This window comes from Nipponia nippon, unplaced genomic scaffold (genome assembly GCF_047370975.1).
Source record: "Nipponia nippon isolate SJK-2023a ecotype South Korea unplaced genomic scaffold, ASM4737097v1 scaffold_14, whole genome shotgun sequence".
Lineage (NCBI taxonomy): Eukaryota > Metazoa > Chordata > Aves > Pelecaniformes > Threskiornithidae > Nipponia > Nipponia nippon.
In genome coordinates this window covers 7,118,933-7,141,402 of record NW_028262330.1, presented here as the reverse complement: position 1 = coordinate 7,141,402, position 22,470 = coordinate 7,118,933, and the positions used below count along the sequence as shown (strand labels likewise).

General features: G+C 39.2%; 1 long non-coding RNA gene across 1 annotated transcript; it reads right to left on the bottom strand.

Annotated features, from left to right (window-relative positions):
* Positions 1 to 5,754: 5,754 nt before the first annotated feature.
* Positions 5,755 to 21,495, bottom strand: LOC148056438 (uncharacterized). Its single transcript, XR_015703248.1, has 3 exons — positions 21,354 to 21,495; positions 8,660 to 8,764; positions 5,755 to 5,885 (listed from the first exon to the last, which is right to left on the bottom strand). It is a non-coding gene; the product is annotated as an uncharacterized LOC148056438 (long non-coding RNA).
* Positions 21,496 to 22,470: the final 975 nt, after the last annotated feature.

Genomic DNA, 22,470 nt, shown 5'->3' with positions numbered 1-22,470 from the left:
TATCTCCTTTTCTTTTTAATTTTCTCCTTTTTCTTCCCATATACTGTATTAGAAGATCTGTTCCAAATTGACTACTGACTTTATTTAATTAAATTGACCTTGACTTGCACTTCTGATGAACACTGCGGCTAAATGCATAGCAAGAAGCAAAATAGACCTTGGATTGCTGCAGGTCTGGCAACTCCACTGATAAGAAAATCTAGCAGGTCCATTAATGCTAATAGCTCCTCTAATAAACCTGCCAATGAGACAGCATGGGGGTTTTGCTTGGACTTCTGTCTTTTCCTGCACGTGGAAACAAGTATTCACTAGATGAGAAGTGATGAACTTTATTATGAATGCCATGTTTGGTTTATTTCTTGGTGGTGGACCCAAACTTAATTAATCTACTAGAAACAAAGAAGTGCTACTTCTCAAGAGCTTGTGATCAATTACTGATATTGTTATAGAGGACATATATATATATAAATATAAATATATATATATATATATTTTTTAGACTTATGTCCCCAATGAACAGAACAGGCTGGGGCATGGACTACCCACCCCAGTGGCATGGAGGAAATAAGCAGAGTTGCCTGTTCAACATCAAATTTCCTTTTTTTTTTTGTATACTTACAAAGCTTTTTCTGACAGCTGAGGTTCAGGCTGGTGACACAGACAACATTAGGCAGAGACCTGCGAGATGTGATCTTCCAGGCATCAGTGGCAAAGGTTTTGCCAAATAAGCGTCTTTAATATGCTGGAGAGTACACATATTTCTGGAGCAGAATTTCTCTCTCTGCATCAGCATAATGTGTTTACTGAGGATCACAGTTGTAGTGCTACTAAATTTTAAATATATTGCATGGACTTGCAGAAGAAGCAATTACCTTACAAATGTCTTCATTTGTGCATCATGATCAATACTCAGTGTGTAAAAAAACCCCTTCTAAACAACAAAAATCAATGCATAATGGTTTATAATAGTCACTACTATCATAATCACTCTCATCAGCTCTTTTCCTGGCTGAATTGGTCATGTATAGCAAAGCACAATTTTAAAGCAGTCTTTTCCAGAAGGAACTACTGTAATATTAGATGCAGTCTAAGTTACAAGGAAATATAAAAGCCGTATTTCAGAAGAGACGTCTGGCAGGTGATGGGATGTTCAACTGAAACAGGTCAGGAGTCAGACCTCATTTCAAACTGAGATTAAATCTGAGATAAGGCTCAAGTTCAGAGGTTTCGTGAACAGGATTTTTTTCTTTTATGAGACTTTTACACAAACTGTAGTTAAGAGCCAAGTTAGGCATGTTTTCTAAAAAATAAAATAGCCATTAGCTGCAATAAACCAAAGCCAATAAATAAATGTGTTGTCTCTCCAAGCTAATGCTCTTTCAATGCTTCCAAAACCAAAAAGAAATAAAGCTTGAAAAGATAAGTTATCCCCTCAGCAAAATTATCTCCAAAGAACCTGGCAATTTTCATGAGCTATAAAATTCAATTAACATTTTTTGCTTTGTGTGTCACACTTCAATTAAGTAGAAAGCATATTAATCATATAGAACAGGAGTGTATTTAACATGAGATAATGTGTTGGATTTCAGGACTTTGCTACTCTGGTTGTGATTCAAACCCAGAATGGTCTGTAGCTTGTTTATGTCTTTGGAAATGGAAGGGATGGGAGTCATCCGTGGTGTATTTATCAATTGGAAAAATTACTAGAACTGCACTTGAAGATCTTGGAACAGTCTTTCCCTGCAAACTGCTGAATCCATGCCTGGCACCAAAAACATTTTAGCAACAGGGTAAAAATGAAAATTGGATCTCTGAGAGGGCTCTAAGATCTTCACAGGACGGACTGTGAAATGCTCTATACCTAGGAGAAAAGTCAGGTTTTCAAGATGCAGAAGGACTTGTTTGGAAAAGCATGTGGCTGCTTCACGCCTAGGTACCAAACTCCCCCGCAACTGCGTATTTTTTAAAATCCCAATAGTCACTGCCTTTGAAAATCTGCCCCAGGAGACGTGAACCAGCAGCTTTTTCTTTGCAAAGGGAAGAGAATGATGCTCTGGTGGTTTTGGCACTAGAGGAGGCGTCAAGAGCTCTGTGTTTTCATTTTGATTTTGCCATTGTTTTTGACAAATCATTTACACTTGTGAGCTTCGATTTCCTATCTTTAAATCAGGACTGACCCCACTTGCCTCGCTTACAGAAGGGTGTGTGAAAATAAGAGGACCTATAATAAAGAACGATGGTAAAAAGTAAGTTCTTCCAGGCAAGGGAGCGTCTCTTCGTTCGACATCTCTGCAGCACCTGGTGGGGCCAGCTCCCCAGCAATAACGAAGGAATGCTGCAACACAAAAAATGCTCTGGGCAGTGCCTTCTTGAATGATAAAGCTTCATAGCTAGTCCATCCACACTGATTAATGACATAGGTATGAAAATATTAATTTAGATACCTTTCCAAAATATCCAGAGCTTAGCCTTCCAGGATGCCAAAATTTTACAGGAAATCTCATGAGAGTTACAATACCGACTACTTCTGCCATTTCAGCACTTCCAGCTTGAGCTAAGAATTGAAACCTTAGCATGTAATAGGAAAAAAAATAATGGGATTTGTCAGAAACTTCAAAGAAGCTTGGGTCTATAAGTAATAAAGGATCCAAGATTGGCAAGATATATATATTTTTTCTCTCATTCAAGTAGTTTCTTAATTACAAAACAAACAGAAGCAGAAAACAGAGAAAAAAACCCCAAACCTTTAACGTGCCATATGGTCAGGAGTAGTTGGAAAGAAAAAAAGTTTCCTTCTCATGTTTCAACTGAAAGTTTTTATTTATTAGAGATGATTTAAACCCTAAAAATTTGAAAAGATTAGAATAGAAAACAATAGTGGTTACATGTGTCAACTTTTCAGAAGAGACAAAAAAGATGAAAAAAAAAAAGAAAAAATTCTTCAAGCATAAACCAAATGCTGTAGTAAATCATTGTATGTGCTAAATAAATCAGCGTGATACTGATAAAACGTCTTTGGCTGCTTCAAGTCACTTTTCAAAAAGGTTTTTAAACTGGTGGTTACATCCCGTCTGTGATATGTAGTTGTGTAACTACTCAGGTGGGCCAAAAAAGTATCAATAAATAAATCTTTAAGAAACATGAAACGGGATTTGGCTCAAAGGACAAAAGGACCTGTGCAAGAAATTTCCACATTAAAAAAACATTGCTCTTTCTGAATCCTGGGGTGAAGAAACAGTTTGAGATGAAACAGACAATTCCATAATTTTAGGGGGAAAATATTTATTATAAAAGAGACAAGTTCACCAAAACATCCAGTCCAAGTTTAATTTAGAAAAAAATTTCTCAGTCCCCTGCTCAACTTTGCTAGCAGTTGTAAGCTGGAGTGCAATGGATTCAACAGTTTAGGAAAGATTTAAGCTGTCTGTGTAAGCGCTGCGATTACCGATTTTGTGATCCAAAGTTATTTTTGCTTTTAATTCTTCTCCAGAAGATCCAAAAGGCTGACTTTGAGCATGGGACCTCTTTTTTCAAAGAACTATGCAATAGATGGCAAGACATTATTCTCTCCAAACTATTTGTAATTGCACTTGGAAAGACAGTGAGCAGCGGAGATATTTTCCTAAGATCCGAAAGGGCCAACAGAAACATCCCAAAACAGGCAGCTGGGCACTCTGTGTTGGAAAGGTCAGACCGTCTTGGTCTGAGATAAAGCAATAGGTCTGCAGTGGAGCTCTGGCATTAATTCAGCTCCTCTTAGGAGGACCTGTTGCAGGTCCTCTCACGCCAGGTCCAACAGGTATCTCGTGCACTTTATTTTAAAAGGTTGACTGCAGGAGGAGGGACCACCCAGCCTTGATGGATGTACTCCTTCCAGTTATCTTTCGAAGCATAAAATGTGAGAGAGGAGATTTTTTTTGGGGAAAAAAAGAATAGGTTCTGGAAGTGGTTGCAGATGTCCAGCACAAGGCATGAGGGCATGGAGAGGGGCTGCCTTCCTGGGCTGCTTCAGGCACAGCCATGGTTCTAAAAGGCTCTGCCCTCCCCAGTGCTCTCACAGTGCTGTGGGGTCTGCATGGAAATACTATTGACTGGTATATCCCATCAGTGGGGACTGGATATAGGTCAACTGGGTCCCCTAAGCTGGGGATCTCGCTCCATCAATTCATCCATGCCTCACCTGAACTGTTTGGTTCCCCTATAACATATACACCTCCTTGGAAGATACTTTAAAGCGTGTTCACCTTGTTCTGTTGGGATTTAAAATATCACAGGTGAACCTCTTGGCCCTGTCAGAAATGATTAAGTTTTGTCCCTGATTTTAATGGGGGAGTGCATTTCCTTTGATCTATTCAGCTATTCTTTTATTACAGCAAAAAGATTTTATCCAGCCTGACTTCTGCCTTTACAAAGCATAAAGTTCTGCTCAAAATATGGAAGCCAGTGTATCCTACAGATAGTGAAGAGTTATCCTGTGCTAGGTTTCTGTATTTCTCTAGTTCCATTGTATACTGGAATTGGAAAAAAACCACCCAAATAAGAAAATAGTAAACAAACAGAAGGGAATAATGAAGCTGGAACAAGACTATTAAAAACACAAACACTGAATTTGTTTTCAGGTGTAGTCCTCTGTGAAAATTTAGGTTGGTTTATTGGCTAATGAAGGTTGCTACCCCTGGCACTGAAAGCAATTTTTTCTTGTTTCCCTACTACCATCACGTTGTTGTATGGTGCATGGCTATTTTTCTGTTGGTTAAACTACTGGGAAAAAAAAATAATATGAAAACCAGTGCTGGATAACTGCATATTACATGTGCATGAAAAATCTGTGCTGGCATGACTCTGCGCAGTGTTTGGCAGGTGAGGTCATTACAACAGCAAAGCACATCTTTTGTTTTCAACTCTTGGAAATACGTCAAGCTTGGAATAGGGAAAGGGGAGAGAGGGAGACCTTTACTTCTTTTGAAGATAGTACTTTCTTACTTCATCTTTTTGATGCCACTGATGACCAGTGTTAAGTCAAATCCCATAAGCTCAGTATTACAGACCAAGTCATGGGGCTAGCAATCCAGTGCGGGGGATTTTCTGTGACGGGAAGCCCAGTACTGCTAGTAGGCCTTGCTGACAATTTTCCGTTTTCAAGATTTTGATGAAAATTCAACCTTCAAGACAGCAAATAATAAACAGCCTTGGAAAAATATTTGACAGAAGGTTTGCAAAGTGCATGCTTTTGTCCCCTTTTTATCCTATGAGATATCATTATGACTAGCAATGTTCATTTTATATAATTGGCTGTATAATTTTATGACCTCAACTATAGCAAATTGTAGTTATAAGCACATGTCCAGGGATGCAAGAAATCTCGGAGCATAAGAGAGTCAATGAGAAAAAAACATTCCCACTGTTTCTTCTCTTGTAGATTAGGGCAATGTTACTGTAAAAGATTGTCATTGCCTGTGTCTGCTGGGATGGGCCACCTGCAGAGACAGAAAATGATGACTGAAGGTACTATATCCATCTTCTTGTGCCTGTTTAGATGGCTAATTTATACCACAGTGGTGATAAAAACAGTCTTTGTTGCACAACTCTGGAAAAAAGATTCTTGAAGAACAGCCAGATCTTTATATCTGTATTTTATCTCCTTCTGAAGCAGAAACTGTGACTCTTCTGCAGGTCCTCTTCTTAGTAATCAGAAATAGAACAAATCCTGAGGAAAATGTCCTTAAAATTTGGGTTTGGGTTATTCAAAAGGGAAAACAGGTAAAAAGTCTGGATCCAACTTTGAACTTCCTTTGGTTAGCACGTTGCTTGGGTTCTGGGGATTGGTTTTGGTCCATCTTAATAAACAGAGCTGACAAGCACAACCTGGTTAATTCATCATGCATCTGAAAATGGAATAAGGAAAAGAGCAGATCTATTTCTATTTCTTCAGAGGATGCAAGTCTGAGATTAAGAAGAATAAACTATCTAGAAGCTTGTTAAAAATAACAGAAGGTTCATCATCTTTCTTTAATCCATACCCAAACATGACCTAGACTAGGAGAGAATAGAAAGCTTTCAAGACAGTTTCAGAGTTTCTATGAGCTCATGACCCTTTGTGTAATCTGTATTATATGTGAAATTGTTTTGCAGTGAACTAGGAAATGATCAGTATCCAGCATGTCACTAGGGACTCTTTCAAACTGTATAATTAGAATAATTTCACTTGTATTGGGCAGGGCAGGGATTCAAAAAGAAATTCAGAGGCAAAAGGGCAAGCAGCCAGACCATGCTATGTGGAGCGGAGTTATGTACTTTGCATTTTATTACTCTTCCACGTAGAATCTGGCAGTCATGTATTTAGCAAATGCTGCTATTTGTTGTCTGCAAACTCTTCTGAAATAGTACCAGTCTGCTCAAGTTCAGTACAATTGAGCTAGGAATGGCTAGGAATAGTTTGCAGGAAATATAATGCAGAAAGTTATGGTTTGGAAACTGTATGACAGAGGCTCTCAAAAACTAAGACAGCTGGTGCAAAGGGGCCCTTTCTAAGCCATAATGACAGTAGAGGAAAGCATGCAGACTCTGTTTCTGCTGGTGTAAAAGTGGGAACAGAGTGTCCTGCGTGTTCAGGACATCCATTCCTGGTTCGGTCACCAATTTTCTTGCAATAGTTGGACAGTTACTTTAACATTACTAAACACATTTTGCAAAAAGTTTATCTGTCCCAGTGCAATCATATAACCTTCATTCATTAATTTTTATAAAGAGAGGAATATTTGTAGTGCAAGGAGGAATAAATTTTGCACAGAATTCCCAGAGGCAGAGATCCATGTTTTTGTGAGGTTTCCATAAGTTTTGTGAATAGTTTTCCTCCAACATCTTCTCCCTTCATATGCTCCTTTACTTAGTGCCTTCTGGCCCTCAGCACAGTGTTTGTTCAGCCACACTAAGCCACACACCTCTCCCTCTCTGGGAATATTTGTCTTTTACTTGTTACAAGGAAGATCTGCAGCCTTAGCGGAGAGATATAAACACATATTAAGCCCTCAGGGATTACATTGACTGCCTTGGTGACACAGTTTGCCTTAGAATTACAGTTCCTCATACATCAGACTCCTGGTGCCACAAAAAGAGTCTAGTATAAACAAAATCCTGTTTTATACCTTATTTCATATTGATACAAATATCTAGGCTAACCTTCCTACAACAATACAATATGTATGTGAGATGGCAACTGGTTCTCTTGAAACCTAGAAATAGTGTAAGATGTAGAGACAAAATCTGACTGTAGACACCTTAGTATAAGTCTGGATCTTCCTGCTCTCAGTTTTATGAGTATGAAGGTACCTATTTGATGTATGCAAATGAACCAGGGCAGAAAGGTAACATCTGAGATCTATCAATAAAAGTAGCCTGCTTTGCTACACTGATGTTAAGATGCTGAATGGTTTTCATTCAGTTTTGTGGTCAACGTTTTTCCACCTTGCTTATGTCTCGTAGTCCTTGAGGCTACGTCTCCACTGCTGAGTTTCTTGAGATGAAGAGGATGTGAACAGGGAAGGCAGAGAGCACTTCTGAAAAGTGAAAATGCAAGAGATGCTACCAAATTATCAAATCTACCAAAGTCCCAAGTTCAGAAGTGACTTCGGTACGCGGGACCCTAACTGTTTGTAAGGAAACTGTCATCTTAGTCTAGCTAGTCTTAGTCTAACGGTAACGTTGCTGTATGTTTGTCCCTCTCTAGTGAAAACCCATCTTTATGTTCCTGTCTTTCTTGATGTTTTGTCCAGCAGTGGATAAACTTTTTGGTAAATGCAGAAAAATGCTGTGTGCAATCCTGAATACCTGAACCTGAGGATCCCTTTTAAAGTATTCATTCTATGAAGTTATTTTCTTCCATTTAAAGATACACTATTCCCTGGTAGCCTGGGCAGGCAGAGTGGGGGCTGAACTGTGTGATATCGGGAAATTAGCTTTCAGGCCTGAGTACAGATGGGGACCTTGTCACTCCTACTTTTTCTAACTCCTTCTGCAATACTTTCTGCCTGTGTTAACCTGGGACGAGTCACGTCTGGCTGAGTTTTCAGGTGTGACTCCTAGACCTGAAATATCAGGCCACCAACCTCTTTGTCCACTACAAAGGGAAGAACCGTAATGCAGAGTTTGCAAAAGTGTTTTCCAAGATAATTGATCTTGGTGAAGTGCTTTGAAGAGGATCAGCGTTATATAAATGCCATCTGGCAGTCGAGTCAAAAGATTCCTACAAAGGACAAATTAAAACCAATTAACCTAGCAAGAAGTTAGTCCTTCCATTATGATAGCAGCTCTGCTCTGATAAAAGCAAGAGTTCAAACAAGTTGATGATTTCATCTCCTTGGCATGGAGATTACTGCACAGCTGCACAGCTGAGATGTCACAATAAAAGCAAATGGTTACAAAAAGTTGTTCTTTATGTTTTTGGCTTGTAAATGTAAACTGCCTATGCTATCCATACCTGCCAGGAATGTCAACAGTGGCTCAAGTGTACATCTATTCCTTTTAATCCAGGACAATACAAAACTACAAGCTATAAATCCTCTCACTTTCAGAGCCCAAAGCAGCAAAAGAAGTGGTATTTGGACAGAGAAAGCTTTTATATTGGCTTGGGCAATATATATGCAAAGGAGAACTAACTTACTCTGCTAGAAGAGCAGAATAGGTGAGCTGCGTTAGGCTTCCCTTCTCTCCTGTTGCAATGACTTAGAAGATGGTGAGTTTTCTCCCTCTGATCCTCCCAGATGGACTGCAGAAAAAAAAGAATAAATGGAAGTAGTGGTTTGTAGGGCTGTAGTTTGTAGCGCTGTTCAATTTAAAGTGCTTTCAATGTAGGAACTTGACAAATGGCCACATTTTCTAGAAGAGAAAACCTTTTGAAACGTTTAGAGGGTATGAGTGCAGCTGTGCTTTGTACATTTGTGCTTCACACATTTGTCAGAGAAGCTCAAGTGCAAGCTTGTCTTGCTCTGCATGTTGCTAGTGCTGTTAGAGCGCTGGTCTGACGTAGCACTGGAATTCCCTCTGCCATGCAAGAAAATGCATTTTCATTGAAAGCTAAGGATTTAAAAAGGCAGAGAAAACATGGAGTTTGGGGCAACTTCCAGTTCTCGGAGATAAGATGGAATTTTTTCTTTGGACAGATTATACCATAATAGCTGTGTACAGGTTTTTCTCCCACCTTTTCTGAACTAACTTATTAGCTACTCTTTACTCCAGAATTTAGACCATGACTCACCCCCTATATCCTTTCATCTAGGCATCAGCTTTGTGGTTTGCAGGCACGTTTTTTTGTAACTCAAGTTTTCCACTGCTCTTGGTGTTATATAGCTATATCTGATGTGCAGGAGCCCAGCCTGCCCTGGGGTTTGCAGGACAGCTGCCCTTGCAATATCTACATGATATATTTGCCTGGAACTATGATTTACCTCTTGATTTTCTTTGAAATGTAAGAGTTCGGGTAAGGGAGTGATAAAAAGGGAATACTTAGATGACCTGAAAAGTATTACTGCCAATTTGTAATATGAACCTGAAGTCTGTAAAATGATGACAAGTATGTGAAATTGTAAGATGCTGGCTGACATTTCAGAGTACAAATATCCACAGCTTCATCCAGATTGCAAAATATTAATGATTTCAAATGGAAAAATCTAATGGGCCAAACACTGGCTTCTCTTTTCTATTTTAGGGACACCTAAAATATGCTTTTTGTTGTTTTCTAAGAGAAACTAAGCATATTCTGGAAGTGAAATGACTCAAGTTCAAACATGTGAAGTATTAGAAAAAAAAAACCAAAACCAAACCTCAACGATATTCACACACACAGTCAGTTTTAGGACAAAAAACATAGATCGAGATTCTCATCAGGTTGAAATTGTCTTTTTTTAATTAAGAATCTGTTTCTAAATGCTTAAAATCATAATACTTTGATACTTTCCTGGCACTTTAGATTATTAACCAGTATGCAGTAGCTTAAAGTTTATGCTAACTTTTTCCTCAGTGTTTCTGTTGCACTTTCTGATTCTTGAGACAACTCCAGAACAGCAAGGTTGGGTTTAACACCATCAAATGAAATAATGACATTTAAAGTAACTCAACTGCAACTTTTCTGGACTTCCTTGAGAAAATTACTAACTTCCATAAGTTTTCTGAACAAATAAGGATGGCTCTCCATTCTCCTTTCTGCTGTTTTATATTCCATCTATACATCCTCACAGACACTAGAATTTCTCTAGACTTTTTTCTGAGTCTTATTTTTCTAAGACACAGTAGGCAGCATGCCAGCCACATGGTCAGGTGCAGTAATCCAATGAGTGTATAATTTTCAATTGCACACTCACAAATTAAACTGCAGCTGCTGTTCACAGTTAACCTGATCTGCTCACTGAGACATCATTAGGGAAAATCAATTAATTTTTCCATTCTCCCAAATGGTGCTGAAGTTGAATAGAAGGAGAAGGAAGAGAAAAGGGGGGAAAAAAGGACTTCTGTGTCTATTGTGTTGGAAAGATAAAACCAACGGTATTGAGTAGCCAGGTTAACGCAGGTCAGTTACAGCTAGAAAGAAAGGAGATACAAGTAGTTTGTATTACATTTTACATATGAAAATGAGAGCTGGTCAACCATGAAACAAACCTGCTTGGTACTCAAGCACGACTTCCTTATTTTTTCACCAGATGCTTTTTCCATGTACTTCTCTTTTATAATCCTGGGCTGAGATTAGTTAAAGGTGAATGGAAAATATTACATTAAAAACTAGAGGAAAGCCTGCCCCAAAACCTTGACACTGGCTTCGAACTCCTGAAGGTTCAGGAATTTGTTATAATTAGTTAAAAATTAGCTGTAAAATAAGTCTTTGGAAATGGGATATGTTACAGTAGGATTTTTTTTTTTTTTAATCATGAGCCAGACATGGAAAAAACAAAGATGATGCTTAATTGAAACTCATTTTACAGGGCAAAGATAGACTTCTGAAGAAAAATCCATTAGGATGGCTTTTATGAAATGAAATGAAGCTGAGTGCATTCCAGGTTTTAATAGAAATTAAAAAATACCATTTTTTAAGGATGGACATTTCAATTTGGGTATATTAATTTTTAGAAATGCTATAGTAGATGTTCACTACAAAAAACTTTTATTTGGTTAAGAAGATTAAATGCTCAACTCAAAACACTATTTTTGTAAATTCTTGCTTGGAGGTGGGCATGTTCTGATGATAATCTGAAATGAATCATCAAGAACTGAGTTGGCCAAAGAGAATTAATCCTATTCAAACATCCATACCGAAACTTTAATGAACAAAGTGTTTGCTATAATTATATTTTCTTATGGAAATGCTAGCTGAAAGCAAAGTAAACCCAAATCATTTTAGGAGAAAATAACCTTAATACCCATAATTTTTCTAAAAATGTTGCACTAGAACTTGAGTTAATTAGATGCTATCATATACTAATTTTTTTCTATAGATTGTATAAACAAATGTCTCCTAGCTGGAACACAGTTATTCATGAAATGTTTCAAGCATCAATCCATGCATTTACAGAATTTTTAGGCAACCAGTAAAATACCATTCACAGACTACTGAACTTTTTAAAAAAAAAAAACAAACAAAAAAACCCAAAAAAAGCACTGGATGGTAGGATAAGAAAACCAGAAAGTTTTCTGAGTGTGGCGCAGATGGTGCAACAGGATTGCGTGGTCTCAGAGGGCTACGAGCAGCTCACTACGCGATGGTGAGACTGCTCCTAGGTTGTACAAAAGCAAGAGAAAATGAATCACGGTAATTGAGTGGCATCTCCAGTAGTGTCAGCACCTAGCAATGTCAGATCCTGTAAGCAGGCGTCCTACTCATGGGAATTTTAGCTGCAGAAACGTAATAAATCTGAAAGTAGAGGGGTTTTTTTTAGAAATCTTGAATTATGAAAATTCAGGGGCATGGGGTGAAGGAGGAGATACACAGGCTATGTTGGTCAATCGCAATTATTTTCTGAAGAAGTGTCTTGATAGCTCATTGACAAAGCGGAGACCGTGTCTGTCCTTCCTTGAAACAGGAGGACAAGCTGCAGTCCCGCTGGAGCCAGAGGGAAGGGAGGAAAATGCTGCAAAACCTGTACTCAAAACCCACAGCAAATGGGTACATGTTATGCCCTTCCTACTTTACACTATGTTTTCTTTTTCTGAATCATAAGTAAAACTTACCAAAAGATTTCAAAATGCAAAATTTGCAATAAGAAGAAGGATCAGACTGAGGTGTGGGAAATTCCTCCCTCTGTCCCCAGTCTCCTTCACATCCAAACAAATGCACACCCCCATGTTTTGAGCAGAGATACCAGCAGGTACAAAGCATACACTTAGTCAGAGATCATTATCAGCCCTACCAGATGCCATAATACACCTGAGTGATCAAATCACTGAGTAATTAACTAAGTAATCAATCAATAAATTATAAGGGAAAGTTACTCTTGTAACACAAATCAGTTTAGGAGCTCTGGTTTCAGAAATAAAGTATTTACTAAAAGAACTAAAGAAACAGAGCCACCATTGTTTGCAAGAGAGACTCTGGTATTCTTAATTAACTTTTCTGAGTGTAGGTAGCACTCAAATGACCAAAGACTAAATCATCGGCTGGTGTGAATGAGCACAGCACTGGTAAAGGTGAACATCAGTACTCCTTATGATGGCTGACAGCTTGGGTCTAGTTTTCAGCTGTTAGCAGAATAATCCCATAGCAGGCAAAGTTGACATCACTTTTTTGATAAAAGATATTAAAACAGACTTTTCTTTCCCACTACAATTTTTATGTACCCCTGGTTCTTCTGGGACCTGAGCATCACTGAGCTCTACTGCACTCCATGAGGAGTGAGATGTATGTTACGGAGCAGTACTTCCAGAAACTGCAATATTTTGGAGAAAGGACATGTTGACTAATGAACTAAATGAGAAGTTGGTTCAGAAAATATTGTTGCTTTGTGGAAGATTCCATCATGCCTCCCATTTTATAGTTTAACAAGTCCCAGGATCTAGATAGCCAGAGACCTGCTCCCTCGGACTACTGCGATGACCTTGTTTTTCTTTGGGACAGTGAATCTTAATGTATCCTCAGCACAGAATAAAAAGCATTACCCACAAAGAGGAATATGAAAGAGCAGAGGAAAGAGGATAATTTGTGCCAGGTCATTTAGGACAAATCTACAGTTTTGTTTTCTGGATCTGAACTTGACTTCTACCATTGCTGAAATAAGTCATGACTTTTTTTTTTAAACCTATCCACCATCTGTAAACTGGGTAATACATCCTTTGCCTATCTTTTTCTACCTAAAATATAGGCTTTGGGGGAACACACAATGTTCTGCTGAATATTCAGAGATCCTAGCTGTGATCTGGATTTATTACAATAAAAATTAAAAAAAGAAATTGTACGACCTAATTCTACCGTGCAGCAGTTATGCCTGTAAGCAGCAAGCTGTCCTGTGTGGATTATTCTGGAGAGGTGCACCATGCACATAAAAAATCTGAGGATAGATTAAAGAACCAAAACGTTCTGGAATCTGGGGCTCGATCTCTTCAATGTACTTTTGTACTGGGGAGAAGGGGAAAGATTGTGTTTATAATTCAAAGTTTCTGTCACTGGTCCAAAGCCAACAACACTGCTGCTTGCTGCTAATATTGCTGAACACTGGGAAGAACCAACCAAGATTTATAGTACTAGCATATATTTTAACAGAACTCTACCTGAAATAATTTTCCTTGCTTTTTTCCCCGATAGGGTGACACCTAAATCAACATAGATTCAATGTGGATAGCAGAAATCTGTGCTCTAGGTAGCCAAGATGGCGTCCCTAGTCCCCAAAATATTTATTTGCTAATGCTGCAGGGAAGCTTTAACTAGGACATGAATTTGCATAGTGTGCATGCTTTTCTTTACCTACCTATGTGCCCATTTGCTCATAGAAAAGATTAAGGAACGGGGGCTATGAGTTATATTATCGTATGCAAAAGACAACTCATATATTTGGTTTCCTTGAATATAATTAAAAAAATAAATGCAAATACACATGAAACAGCAAGCATGAATTTCTGTTTGAGGAATGGAAAATGACATTTTTCTGGGAAGGTAGAACAGAAAGATTTGGATTATTTACTTCCAAAAACCCATAATGGAGAGGGGAAACAAATTTTCAATGACTTCTCGAAGCCTGATGTAAAGTTGCTACTTCTCATATTGACATCATTGTTTTATCTTAGACAATATAAAAGTCGGAGTTCCTGACTGCATCATTACCAGAGCTCTGTGAGCACAGAGAGGTATCTCTTTGTATTGCTTAGATATAAAGGTATTTATTAGGAATTCATTAACTGTTCACTCAATTAAATGAAACATAGACCTGGGAAAATCTAATAGACTGCTAAAAGCAGACTGTAAATAAATGATAGTGTTTGCTAGTATCATAGTTTATGTGGGAAAAGGGCTCGGACTAGAAAATACTATCATTAAATACTCTTTTTATTTAATGAAGTAGTGCTAAAGCATTGCTAAAGCATTGCTAAAGCATTACTAAAGCTAATATTTGTACACCGAGTTTTAATGCATCATTCTTATTGACAAGTCCAAGAGCTGACTTTCCACTCAGTTCCCCAAGCTGGAGTTTGACATGTCAGTAAATGCTGTCTGCAGCACAGTGTATCTGGGGACTTGGAGAGTTCCCTCAGCTTTCAGCAAACCAACAGCAAGCTAAAAATGCTTGATATGTGTCCAGCAGTGTAGCGTGCTTTGCAAAATACAACTCTAAGGTCTCCCGCTTTAGGGGGATGCAGAAAAAGGGGTGAGAGAGAACATTTTTTGAAATTTCCCTTTTAAAAAATAGCACTACAGTTTTCTGAAATGCAGCCTTTATATATATATATATATATATGCGCATCATATGCATGCGAAAACATGCTGCCACACAAATGGCAAAAAGCACAGATCTCCTCCTGCAGCCAGATCTCAAGCCCCTGCCCCAAAGTCTCACAATATTACAACTGATCAAGTTTCTTTTTTTTCTTTTTTTTTTCTTTTTTTTTTTAAATGGGAAAATAGGTGAACTGTTTTAGCTTGAGGGGGAAAAATAATGAAAAATTTTCTGAAACCTACACTCTGCCACAATTTCAGTTCAAACAATTAAAATTTTTCAGTGTTCTATGTAACCCAAACCAGGAATTTATAAAAGGGAAAAGAGCACAATGCTAACAATAGCACTATCAGGGCATTTATAAAGTGAATTTATTATCCTTACTATCAACTAAATGGAATGCTGAGAGACAGACTGGGAAATTTTTTATTAATTTATAGGCGCACAACTTAATTTATAGGTGCCTCCAATTCTGTAGAAATACTTCTTGAAATGGCGTCAGTCAGAATAAATCCTATTTATTAGTGTTTTCAGGTTGCCATATGAAAGCAGAGCTGAACATCATATATTTCCTGGCAACTGATGGACTTGGGCAAGCAGCTCATTTTGGCAAATTAAGAGTAGAATCTGAAGAAATGCCTGATTTCTTAAACACTGTTGCATAACTGGAGGATCTTACATTGGGTGTGTCTTTCCCACACATATAATACAGTCATACCCTTTGGAGAATTAAATACCAGATTTCATGTTTTCATGCCATGTTGAAATGGATGCTGGGAATTCTACGCTTGCTCCATTTTGCAATGTAAATACTTCAATTTAATGACCAGTCACAACTCAGATGTGAACAGAACAGAGATAGGAGAAAGGAAAGCAAAGGAGAAAAAGGGAAATTAATATAATTTCTGGGCTATAAAAATATGTCTGTGAGAGTTGAGGCCCTAAATGCAGCTTCCTTTCAAGGACATCTATGTAGGCATCTGTGTGACAGATTAAACATCTAAGAGTTGGACATTGTGTCTAAGGTGGTCTCTCAGGCTCCATCTGGAGTGAGCCAAGAGAGAAAGGGATGATTAATTTAGGCTGGTGGTACAAATCGCTCTCTCAAGATGCCTTTTAACTCTCAAGTGACCAAAGAGGCTACCTGGATGATTAGCTTAGACACGATACCCAACTTCCAGATCGTAAGGTAAAGGGAGAAGAACGTTGCCCTGTATTGTACAGCGCTCCACCAGGCTTGGTTTAAGGTAGATCAGAGTATGATGCTTTCGTAAGAAGAACATTCAGTAGATCACATCATCATTTTGGCTACCTTCCTCTTAGCAATCATTGTCATGAGGCTTGGGTGGTGCCACAGCTCCTCAGGGTCATGAGAAAGGTGCTTTTTGCAGAAGGTAACTGTGCAATAATTTCAAATCAGGGGCTTAGCAGATTGAAGGGAACAACGAAGGTCTAAATCCCTTTCCAGGAAGAGGCTGCAGGCAAAAGGTTTGATAAACGTCACTATTTTTTTTCTGTGATGGAAGAGGAGCCTTAATTCCTGAAATATGCGACGATTATGTTTATACTGAACAATGCTTTATGTTTCCTAGAAAACATGAGTATTTTCTTCCTTAGGAACAAGAAATTCAGGCCATCAATTTGTTCTGAGATGGTAGAGTTATGCCCTTTCTACTAAATGGGCAATCCAAATTCAGACCAAGAAGAAAAATTGAAGCAGAGGAGCACTGGTGTTATGTACAGAGAGATGCAGGAGCTGATCTGGTAGAACAGCTAGATGGGAATGTGAAAAATGGCGTCAGATGAATAAAGACTATTCTCCAGGGTTTGGGTAGGATAGCACTGGTCTGCCCTTAAGTGACTAAGGGTGCAAAAAACCTCAGGTAAAAATCAGCCATTCAACACCCAGATGCCTAAGCAGGACATGGACTGCCCAGAAAAGAGCAGAGAGAAATAAAATGTTCCATGGAAGGAGTGAAGCAAGGGCAGAAAATTCACTTCTGCATCTCCTTTGAGCCGTTTGGGTTTTGTGCACCTGTGGCTTATCAGCAAGGCATTTACATTTTGCAAAGCTCGCTTGGGCTCCGTTTCCATGAGAGCTTGCTGGATGTTCTCCCGGTTTTACAGAGCCCTGGAGTATGCGTTCTTGTAATCATGTGTTTGATCGTATGTTTGACTGCTAGCACTGGTGCGTTTTAACACTTCCAACAGGAAAATTAATCTGTACAGACCTGATCAGTGACAAACCTCTTCTCTGTCAGTAGTAAAAAAATACCTATTAAGATTGCTTTACATGGACATGAGCAGAGGTATATAAAAGCAGATGTCAGTTATTTAATTGGCTTAGTCTTTTGTTCTCTGCTGATTCAGACAAAAAGCTCAGAAATCTGTCATGCAGCTTTTCTTATCTATGAAGTCTGAATCTATTATACTGAGGTAGCATGTTTTTAATCCACTCTGCTTGGTATGACCTCATGGCTGTGAGATTGCATTGTCGTATATAAACACTTAATTGTGTGGGCTTCATGTGGACACTGGGGGATTAAACATGATGGATTCGAACATGAGATAGCTAGATGCAGGCTATCGGCCTCATATTTTCCTTTGTTTCTAGGGACAGGACACTTAATACAATATGTATGTGGCGCCAAGCAGCTCCCATTTTATCTAGTACTGAACCTAATCCTTACAATGGATTTCTTCACAGTTTGGTGCTGTTATGACAAGAATGTAAGGTTTGCAGCAGTGCAACAGTTTGCAATTCAGATTTACTTTTCTCAACTGATCAGTTACGATGAACAAACTAAGCTTTGCTTTGTTAGTCTTTCCCCTAAAAGATATGTTTTTGAAATTCCCTGCCTTTTTAACTTTACTGAAAGGAGGTAAGGGATGATACAGCTGAAATGATACTATGGTGACATAACAAAGAACAGTAAAGGTCAGACCAGATTAATTTGCTACAGGATCAGCTGGAGAATATTAAACCTCTTAACTGTAATCCTTTGATAACCAGTCCTATAATGTAATCATCAGCGTACATCCAATAACACACGTTAATTACTTTAGAATTATATTTTTCATTTTTAATCAAAAGACAAATTTTAAAGGATGCCAACACCACCACCCACCACCCCCCCAACAGCTAAAATAACTCGTTTCAAATAAAAAGAGACTATTTTTATGAGGTGGCTGGGGAAAAGTCAGCCTGGAAAATATCCTTATGAAGGAAGCATCTGTCACAAGTCAAAATGTTATCACTGGTCCCTGGGGAGATCCAGCCTAGGTACAAACAGAAGTGAAATACTCAGTACTGAGTTTTGACAGGCGAAGTGTGCATTTTGTGATCTGGAGAGTGTGTTATTAAGCTGGGTCTGAGCAGTGCACACCCCCCAACCTTGGACTAGCATATGAAATCCTTGAAAATCCAAGTTTAGAGGAAGAGGAGGAGTTTTTTTCATGCACAGAGAATTTAATATTCATGAAGAGGGGGCAGCTGCTTTGCATGAGATCCACAAGAGCACTTTCTCACGAAGCAGAGAGACATGTCCCAAATCAGCTGCCTTGTGCCGGCTCCCACTGCCCCTCCTGCCAGCAGCTCTGCTCCGGCAAAGCCCACCCTCCGCACCCCCCTCGAGCCCGTCGGAGGAAGAGCCAGAACTTTGTGCCAACTGTGCAGTAGTTCATCTGCTATGTGGACAAATGCACAGAACACATCAGGCTGCAACCCACATATTTCTGTAACTGTTCCGGAAATAATTAACCACGCTCTAAAAGCAAGAGCACTTGTGGGTGTGCTGCACAGCTTGTGTGCGCATGTGTCTTCCCAAAAGGTGAAAAAATGCTCCAGGTCTTAAAAATTAGGAAATAATATGTCCGCAAATTGATCGCGACTTCTCTCCAAGCCAAAAAGTGATCACGCTGAAACACTGACTTTACTGAAGGCAGTGAAGTGCTAAACTGTTTTGAAGTCTGTCCACTTCTTTGATGACTAAATAGGAATTTCGAGGTGTAATTTTAAGCATTCACAATGTAGCAGTTGGTAAAGTCTTGGTAAACAAATTGGTAAACCCCTCCCTCCTCATTCCAAAAGAGCAGGGATCAAGCTGGACTGTGTCTGGATGGTACGGTCCAACTTTTAGCTCAAAGGGCAAACACTGTTTTCCTTACAGTAGCTTGTAAAGTTTTAAAGTCCTTGGGAAAAAAACAATCCCATGGGTACTCTGAGAAAGAGTATTTATACATGACTTCAGTTCTAAATGTGCTGTAAAATTCTGGATGTACCCAATTATAACAATGTCCTTTTTGATCCTAACAATATCATCATTTCACAGTAAAATTTCAGATTTCCATAACTCTTTCTTTGCTTTCAACATCCTTCCCAGTGAAATTTTCTAATCGGAGAGAGGTGGATGAACAAGTTCAACAACAATTGCTGGGCCAAGGTATAAGGTTCCTCCAGAACAACAAAACCACCTAAATATCTTAAGATGAATATTTGAAGATAAACCAGAAGCCAGTTTCTCTGGCATCCATCTGTGCCATGCAGCTTTCTGGATGGGTACAGTATTTTTGGGAGGAGGTCAGGTCTTGGGAAACCAGGGTTCAGCTCATTGCACCAACCTTCCTCTGAGAGCTCCGGTGAGTTGCCTGAAGTACATTTATATCTATCAAATGGCAGATAATGTGCTGAATTCCTGCTTGTGCCAAAAGAACTGAGTCAGGGGTAAAAATGAGTTTGGGAGGTGTCTCCAAACCGACTTGCACTTTTTGGTGTATTCTAATTTTCAGGCCCTTCCTCCTTCGATAAATACTATGTTCCAAACAAAATGCTTCCATCAAAACCAGAATCACTTGGACAAACCCCAGAGAAGCAGCACATGCACTTTCCGCTGATAACTGAACCCAATATGTTATTGTCCTTAAAAAAAAAAAGGAAACGAAAGTTGACCTTAGGGGCAATTCTTGCTCTGGGTTGTGCTGTAATGCAATAGGATTCATAAATCTTTAATTGCAGTTGGTTTGCTATAAATGCTTAATGAAAACATGATGTCCAAATGGCTGTTGGAGGGTATTAGTGACTAGGCATAGTTACAAAGCAGCAGTGCTGTAAGTAACCTAGCAATGGGTAGAAGCTACAAAGGATTCATATTTATTTCTCTTGCATCTGTTCTAAAAATGTGCCAGGGATAACAGGGTGTGTGATGTGTGTATGCGTGTGTGTGTGCGTGTGCGTGGATACGTGCGTGTGCATGGAATTACATATCAATAGTTCGACCAGCTCGCCTGGGAAATTTTAGTTTGCGTGGGAAGGCAATTACATCACTTGAAATCGCTTTTAATTAAACCTTTAAAGGTTTGCTTAGTCAAAGAAATGCTCAGAGCTCACAACTCATTCCTCTGCAGAGGACTGGCTTTTGGTGACTTCACCAGTGCCTTCTACAGAGAGCTGAGCTGCAGGGTGAGGATTGAAGGGGAGAGGTGGAGGTCTCTCATTAGCACCCCCAGCCCCATGCTCGCTCATTGCCAAATGCCGGCGAGCTGCTACACAACTCTCCAGCCTCCCCATCTGCAGCGCAGGAACATATGACCCTGGAATCTCACCCTTTACAGCAAAAGCTTTTATGATTCACTTGTTCCCTTTCTTACCTGCTTCCCCTTGGAAGTGAAGAGGGAGGTGGAGAGAGAAGGGAGAGGAGAGGACCCCACCAGGTATAATTTGTCCTTTTGGCCAAGAATTGACTCCTGGATGCAGATCAATTAGAAAGAGACTTCACATAATGATTATTTTTTTCTGTGGAAGAAGGGAAGGGAAAGCAGCACCAGACAAGCTCATGGCTGTTCTCACTCATGTGGCTTCCTGAAGCTTTTACTCTGCACCATTTACGCTGCATAAATCAATTGCCAGAATATTAGTGCTTTGCTTCCTTGTTTACTCTGAAAGATTACGTCCCATTAGCAGATTTGTCTTGTAATTGAACTGAAGTGTAAAATGCCAATGTCCTGACAACCTGAATGGACAGGATTAACTGCTGCAGACATTTCTGTCCTCCTTTAAAACATTTTGATTGAGCATAATTAATCCAACTGAACTGATAGGATGATGGATGCTTCCAGCCACAGCAGTTTGCAAAGTGAAGCAAGGCTGGACATATATATCATAGCAAGATAAAGAGGTAATGACAGACAATGGCTTCTGTTTTTACAGTGCTTTCTTTTTCTGCATATGACTACATCTCAGCGGCAAAGCACAAACCTCACTTAGTGCCCAATTTCAGGAGTAAGTACTTGTGTCAATTCATCTTTGGAGCACCCCAAAAGCACATGTTTAACTTTGGTCATCTGCCTAAGTGTCAGTTTGGAGGCAGGCTCTAATCACCTGCAGCAGTGGCAGTGTGTGGGCTGCCACTGACCTGAACACAAGCGTTATCGAATCAGAGATTTTTGTACCATTGCGGCTCTCCCAGGCACATTCTCTCTTCAGGGTCACAGCACACCGTTGACATAGCAGGAAAAAGCTTCAGAAGAGGCAGGACACATCTTTCGTACGTTGCATTAATCCAGCAGCAAAAGGGTTTTCTGTCCCAGACTGGATTCTTGAGCCTGCAAAGTATATGAAATCACAATGCTCAGAGGCAAACTCTGAAGTTTTATGAAAGGGGGTATGGCAAGTAAAGCACTGACTGTTGTCATTTAACAACAACAACAACAAAGCGAGTTCAGATGATTTGCATGCACAGTCCCATCGTCTGAAGGACACAAAGCGAAACCAAAAGAGGAATCGCCATTGTCAGGGTTGTCTGAGAGTTGCATGACAAACTCAGGATTCCCGTTCTCTTCCTGTCCAGCCTGGTCTTTGCCATTGCTGTTTACTTACTATTTTTATAATGTCACCTGTCACATCTGCTCTGAAGGTTGAGGGCCAAAGCAGTGATTTGAGGGCTGAAGTGGAGTGCTTATTATTCATGGGATAATGAAAAAGGAGACTCTAGTCTAGCAGGTACCAAGACGTAGGGTAAGAATATGAGAAATATCCTGGATTTACAGTTGGCTTGAGTTATTTTGATGTCTTCACTTTTTTCTGCTGCTGCTTTTAACCCTTTTCTATAAACAAAGATGAAAGATTTTAAGAAACAAGGACAAATAGATGCTTTGCAATTCTTCAGAGCACAGCCTTCAAGTTCAGTTCACAGAGGCGGCATTGTTCTAGTTTACCAGAAATATTTTAGTTTCTTGCCCCTGACCAAAATTAAGTTAGAAATCTTGTAAAAAACAGTATTATTGTGGTTAGTTCCTCTAACCAATCCTGGAATTACAGAAGCATGAAACAATGAATAAAAGGAAAAAAATCAGAAGATACGTGTCGCCACGTGCCTTTATTTTCAATTACTGTGAAGAGAACATCATTTACTGTCTCTTTCACGTGTGAAAACAACACCTACAGCTTGACTCAGCTTCTGGGGCTTCTGCAAACTCTTGCACATCACGCACACCTCGCATTAGAAATCAAGAGGCAAAATGAAATTTTGCCTAAGGAGATGAAAGAATTTCCTCAGGTCAGATTTCT